The following is a 7,025-nucleotide window of genomic DNA, read 5'->3' as shown; positions in this document are numbered from 1 at the left end:
AAAAAAAAAAAAAAACCCTAGGAATATACTTTATCGTTAAGTGAAAATCTCTACAAGGAGAACTACAAAACACTGTTGAAAGAAATCATAGATGACTCTACCGGCGGGATTTGACAGTATGATGTCTCACAGAAAGTTCTCTGTTCCCAGACATGGGTCCCTTGGTTTCCTGCCTTAGAAGTACAGCAGCAGTCACCATGGGAAGGTGAATTGCTTCCCTAAGATGACCCTTCCAATTCGGTCCACCTCACAGCCTTCCTGGGATACAAGGCTGGCATGACCCGCATCTTGTGGGAAGTTGACAGGCCAGAATACAAGGTGTACAAGAAAGAGGTGGTAGAGGCTGTGTCCATTGTGGAGACATCACCCATGGTGGTTGTGGGCAATGTGGGTGACAGGGAAACTCCTTGAGGCCTCCAGAACTTCAAGACCATTTTTGCTGAGCACATCAGCAATGAGTGCAAAGGGCTATAAGAACTGTCATAAATCTAAGAAGGCCTTTCTCAAGTACTGCAAGAAATGGCAGTATGATGATGGCAAGAAGCAGCTGGAGAAGGACTTCAGCAGCATGAAGAAGTACTGCCAAGTCATCCACGCCATTGCCCACACCCAGAGGCACCCACTTCCTCTGTGCCAGAAGGCCCACCTGGTGGAGATCCAGGTGAACCGAGGCACCATGGCTAAGAAGCTGGACTGAGCCCGAGAGAGGCTCGAGCAGCAGGTATCTGTAAACCAAGTGTTTGGACAGGATGAGATAATCGACATCATTGGGGAGACCACAGGAAAGGTTACAAAGGTGTCACCAGTCATTTGCACAGCAAGAGGCTGCCCCTCAGGACCCCCTGAGGCCTGTGCAAGGTGACCTGCATTAGAGCATGGCATCATGCTCGTGCAGCCTTCCCTGTGGTATGCACTGGACAGAAAAGGCTACCATCACTGCACTGAGATCAACAAGAAGATCTATAAGATTGGCCAGGGCTATCTTATCAATGACGGCAAACTGATCAAGGACAAGGTCTCCACTGACTATGACCTGTCTGACAAAAGCATCAATCGCCTGGGTGGCTTTGTCCACTATGGTGAAGTGACCAATGACTTTTGTCATGCTGAAAGGCTGTTTGGTGGGAACCAAGAAGTGAGTGCTCACCCTCCACAAGTCCTTGCTGGTGCAGACCAAACAGTGGGCCCTGGAGAAGATTGACCTTAAGTTCACTGACACCACCTTCGAATTTGGCCGTGGGCACTTCCAGATCAAGGAGGAGAAGAAAGTATTCATGGGACCACTCAAGAAAGACCAAATTGCAAAGGAAGAAGCTTATTTAGTGCCAGGAACAGATTTTGCAGCTGGTGAGGTCTCAATAAAAGTTATTTTCCACCGGCAAAAAAAAAAAAAAAAGAAAAAAAGAAATCATAGATGACACAAACAAATAGAAAAATATCCGCTGCTCATGGATTGCAAGAATCAATATTGTGAAAATGACCATACTATGCTAAACAATGTACAGACTCAATGCAATTCTTATGTAAATGCCAACATCATTGTTCAGAGAATTAGAAAAAACAATCCTAAAATTTATATGAATCCAAAAAGAGCCTGAATAGCCAAACTAATTCTAAGCAAAAAGAACAAATCTAGAAGCATCACATTACCCAACTTCAAATCATACTACAAGGATATAGTAACCAAAATAGCATGGTACTGTGATAAATGTAGACCCATAGACCAACAGAATAGAATAGAGAACCTAGATATAAAACCAAATACCTACAACCAGCTTGTCCTTGATAAAGTAGACAAAAATATACACTGCAGGATGGACACTTGATTCAGTGTCCTTGGGTAGTCATGAGTAAGAGAATAAAACTGGATTCTGACCTCTCAGCACATACAAAAATTAACTCAAGATAGATTAAAGACTTAAATCTAATACCTGATATTATAAAAATTCCCAAAATAAACCTAGCAAAAACTCTTCTGGTCATTTGCCTAGGCAACGAATTTATGAGTAAGACCTCAAAAGCAAATGCAACAAAACAAAATTAAATAAATGATACCCAATTAAACTGGAAGCTTCTGCAAAGCAAAAGAAGTGACCAACAGGGTAAATGGGCAACCTACAAAATGGGAGAAAATATTTGTAAACTGTGCATCTGACCAATGACTAAATATGCAGACATGCAGAATCTATAAGGAACTCAAACAAATCAGTAAGAAAGAAAACCCTAAATAACCCCATTAAAAAGTGAGCAAATAACATGAACAGAAATTTCTCAAAGAAGATATGTAAATTGCCAACAGGTGTATTAAAAAAATACTCAACATCACTAATCATCGGGGAAATGCAAATTAAAACCACAATGAGATACCACCTTACTCTTGCAAAAATGACCATTATTAGAAAGTCAAAAAAAAACAGATGTTGGCATGGATGTAGTATAAAGGGGATATATATGCATTGCTAATGGAAATGTAAAGTAGTATTTACAACCTCTGTGGAAAACAGTATGGTGATTTCTCAAAGAACTAAAAAGAGACCCGTCATTCAATCCAGCAATCCCACTACTGGTTATCTACTCAAAGGAAAATAATTCATTGTATAAAAAAGACACTTGTACATGTGTGTTTATTGCAGCACAATTTACAATTGCAAAGGTATAGAATCAATCTAGTGCCCATCAAGAAAATGTTCCACACACACCATGGAAGACTACTCAGCCATTAAAAAGAATGCAATCATCTCTTTTGCAGCAACTTGGATTGAACTGGAGGCCATTATCCTATGTGATGTAACTCAGGAACAGAAAATCAAATATGGCATTTTCTCACTTTTAAGTAGGAGCTAAGTTATGGGTATGCAAAGGCTTTGAGAGTGGTAATATGAACATTGGAGACTGAGAAGTTGGGAGGGTAGAAGGAGGGAAAGGAATAGAAAACTACTTTTACAATGTACACTACTAGGCTGACAGGTGCCCTAAAATCCCAGACTTCATCACTATATAATTCATCCATGTAACTAGAAACCAGTTATACCCCAAAAGCTATTGAAATAAAACAATATATGTAAACTAAAATAAATTTAAAACTTCTCTATGAAAGACACCACCAAGAGGATGAGCAGACATGCCACAGACTATGAGAAAATGTTTGCAAGATACATATCTAATAAAAGACTATTATCCAAAATGTACAGTTAACTCTTATAACTTACAAATAAGAAAGTAAAAAATCAGATTTAAAAATCATCAAATAATTATCCTAATCAAATTGATGCAGGAACAGAAAACCAAATACCACATGTTCTCACTTATAAGTGGGAACTAAACACTGGGTACTCATGGACATAAAGGTGTCAACACTGGACTGGACTATACACTAGACACTAGACTGACTATTGGAGAAACAAGTAAAGAAAGTGGGGGGCATGAGGACTGAAAAACTAACTCTTGGGTACTATTCTGACTACCTGGGTGACACGATCATTTGTATCCCAAACCTCAGCATCATTCAACATACCCATGTAACAAACCTGCACATGTACACCCTGAATTTAAAACAAAAGCTGAAATTATTTTACACATTTTAAATCCTGTGTTTTAACGAAGATTAAATTAATATAATACAGGAACAAAATTAAATTACTATAATACAAAAATATTTTAAAATGGGCAAAAGACAAGAACAGATATTTCACCAAAGAAGATATACAGATAGCAAATAAGCATGTAAAAAAAAATGTTCAACATCACGTGCCATCAGGAAAATTCAAATTAAAACAACAATGGGATACCACTACACATCCCTTGGAATGACCAAAATCCAGAACAGTGACAGCACCAAATGCTGACAGGTATGTGGAGCAATGGAAACTCTCATTCATTGCTGGTAGTAATACGAAGTAGTATAGCTACCTTAGAAGACAGTTTGGCAGTTCTTAAAACACTAAACATACTCTTACCATGTGATTTGGCAATTGCTGTCCTTGGTATTTACCTAGATGAGTTTAAAACTCATGTCTACAAAAAACCCTGCACACAGATGTTTATAACAGCTCTACTCATAATTGACAAAACTTGGAAAAAGCCAAGATGTCCTTCAGCAAAACTGTGGTATATCCAGACAATGGAATATACTCAACAATTTAAAAAAGAGCCATCAAGCTATGAAAAGGCCTGAAGAAACTTCAAATGCATATTTCTAAGTGAAAGAAGCATATATAAAAAGGTTGAATACTGTATATTTCCAACAGGTGACATGCTGGAAAAGGCAAAACTACGGAGACAATAAAAAGATAGTGATTACCAGGTGTCGGGGTTGAGAAACGGATGAATAGTCAAAGCTCAGAGGATTTCTAGGTCAGCAAAATTATTCCATATACTACAATGGTAGATGCATGTCAGTATATATTTATCCAAACTTAGAGAATGTATAATACCAAGTCTGAACTCTAATGTAAGCCATGACTTTCGGAGATAATGTTATCAGTGTAGCTTCACCATTTGTAGAAAATGTATCACTCTGGTGTGGGATGTTGACTGTGGAGGAGTCTGTGCATGGAAGGGAACTCTCTAATTTCTGCTCAAGTTTGAACCTGAAATGTCTCTAAAAAGTAAAGCCTGTTTTAAATAATTACTCATATATCATGCAGCTATTTACTGAGTATCTGGTGTAACATGATATCATAAAGCTCTTCAGTAGGCTTCTTCTCTATATTCGACTTCAATTATAAGAAAGAATTACCCAATCCGTATTCTAAGGATCAATAACAGCAAATAAGGAAACAAATAACAAAAGGTTTATAAAAGTCCATAAATATTTGCTGCAAAATCATAAATTGAAATGGACAGAGAAATTAATCAGTTTATTTTTAAAACAAATTTAATTAGAAATGTCTGAAAAACATTTCTGACCACTTCTTCGTTTACCCATCATAAGTTAATGCCAAGCTCTTAACCACCTCTATGTTTTTACATGCTCAAAATACATATTTCTTCAAAGCATGTAAATTGAAAAATTGAATACATAGTACATGGCTTAGCTCAAGAAATGTAAGTAAATTTAGAAAGAGTTGTTTTGATCACATTTTAGAGATTTTCTGCAGGAAAAAAAGGCAGTTTCTACAAAAGTAATACCTTTCAAAATTGAAAGTGCTAGACTCCACCCGGACTCTACCATGTTGGGTCTTGTTGGTTCTGCGGCTGCTGCCTCGGTCTCTAGGACCTTGCGGGGACTCAGTCCTTCAGCATCGCTATCCATAGCTCAGCTCTTACTGCAGGCCATTCCCACAGCAGTCCATCCTGCCAGGGACAATGCAGCACAAGCATCTCCTTTGTTGAAGGCAGACGCTCTCACCTGGGGCATCATGGCAGTCATTAATGCAGTGGCTTGATGGGATATCCTAAATGCCCTGGAAGTGCAAGGCAGGAAGACCAGGCTGATTTTGGAGGTGGCTCAGCATTTGGGTAAGAGCACAGTAAGGACCACTGCTGTGGGTGGTACAGAAGGCTTGGTTAGAGGCCAGAAAGTCCTGGATTCTGGTGCACCAATCAAAATTTCTGTTGGTCCTGAGACTTTGGGCAGAATCATGAATGTCATTAAGGAGCCTGATGAAAGAGGTCTCATCAAAACCAAACAGTTTTCTCCCATTCATGCTGAGGCTCCTGAGTTCATGGAAATGAGTGTTGAGCACGAAATTCTGGTGACTGATATCAAGGTCACCAGATGTGCTAGCTCCCTATGCCAAGGTTGGCAAAATTTGACTTTTTGGTGGTGCTGGAGTTGGCAAGACTGTAGTGATCATGGAGTTAGTAGGCAATGTCGCCAAAGCCCATGGTGGTTACTCGGTGTTTGCTGGTGTTGGTGACAGGACCCGTGAGGGCAATGATTTATTCTGTGATCTGATGTTATCAACTTAAAACATGCCACCTCCAAGATAGTGCTGGTATATGTCAAATGATTGAACCACCTGGTGCTCGTGCCCAGGTAACTCTGACTGCACTGATTGTGGTTGAATACTTCACAGATCAAGAAGGTCAAGATGTATTGCTATTTATTGATAAAATCTGTTGCTTCATCCAGGCTCATGCAGAGGTGTCTGCCTTATCAGGTGGAATCCATTCTCCTGTGGGCTATCAGCCTACCCTGACCACTGGCATGAGTACTATGCAGGAAATAATTACCACCACCAAGAAGGGATCTATCACCTCTGTACAGGCTATCTATGTCCCTGCTGATGACCTGACTGACCCTGCCTCTGCTACTACTTTTGCTCATTTGGATGTGCTGTCCCATGTCATTGCTGAACTGGGCATCTGTCCAGCTGTGGATCCTCTAGACTCCACCTCTTGTATCATAGAACCCAACACTGTTGGCGATGAGCATTATAATGTGGCCCATGGGGTGCAAAAGATCCCGCAGGGCTACAAATCCCTCCAAGGCCTCATTGCCATCCTGGGTATGGATGAACTTTCTCAGGATGACAAATTGACTATGTCCTGCGCACAGAAAATACAGCATTACTTGTCTCAGCCATTCCAGGTTGTTGAGGTCTTTACAGGTCATATGAGGAAGCTGGTACCCGTGAAGGATACCATCAAAGGATTCTAGCAGATTTTGCCAGGTGAATATGACCATCTCCCAGAACAGACCTTCTATAGGCTGGGACCCATTGAAGAAGCTGTGGCAAAAGCTAGCTGAAGGCCATTCATTGTGAGGGGTCCTTGTCCTCTGTACTGTCTGTCTCCTTCAGGGGATTATATACCCCTAATCCAAAAAGCTTCAGTTTTCTGTGTAGGCCACACAAGAAACTTGATTGAAGATGTCTTCTGAAAATTATTTAAGGTTTCCAATAAAATGTACACCCATCAAAAAATGAAAATGCTATTAATAACTTTCAATTTCCAAATTAGAACTAATTTTTATTCCATCTGCTTTTTTCCAACTTTTATTTTAGGTTCAGTATGTACATGTGCAAGTTTGTTACATGACTAAATTGCATGTCACTGAGGTTTGGCATACAAAAGATCCC

The 7,025-nt window shown here is 39.7% G+C and overlaps 2 pseudogenes across 1 annotated transcript; both read left to right on the top strand.

The window, feature by feature from the left end:
* Positions 1-121: 121 nt before the first annotated feature.
* LOC105527445 lies at positions 122-1,418 on the top strand (annotated as a pseudogene).
* Positions 1,419-5,171: 3,753 nt separating this feature from the next.
* On the top strand, positions 5,172-6,694 carry LOC105527444 (annotated as a pseudogene). The gene has a single exon (XR_001004229.1). The product of XR_001004229.1 is annotated as an ATP synthase subunit beta, mitochondrial pseudogene (transcript).
* The last annotated feature ends 331 nt before the right edge of the window (positions 6,695-7,025 follow it).

Source organism: Colobus angolensis, unplaced genomic scaffold (assembly GCF_000951035.1).
Source record: "Colobus angolensis palliatus isolate OR3802 unplaced genomic scaffold, Cang.pa_1.0 Scaffold624, whole genome shotgun sequence".
Lineage (NCBI taxonomy): Eukaryota > Metazoa > Chordata > Mammalia > Primates > Cercopithecidae > Colobus > Colobus angolensis.
The sequence above is the reverse complement of the archived record's forward strand: the minus strand, read 5'-3'. Positions and strand labels throughout refer to the sequence as shown.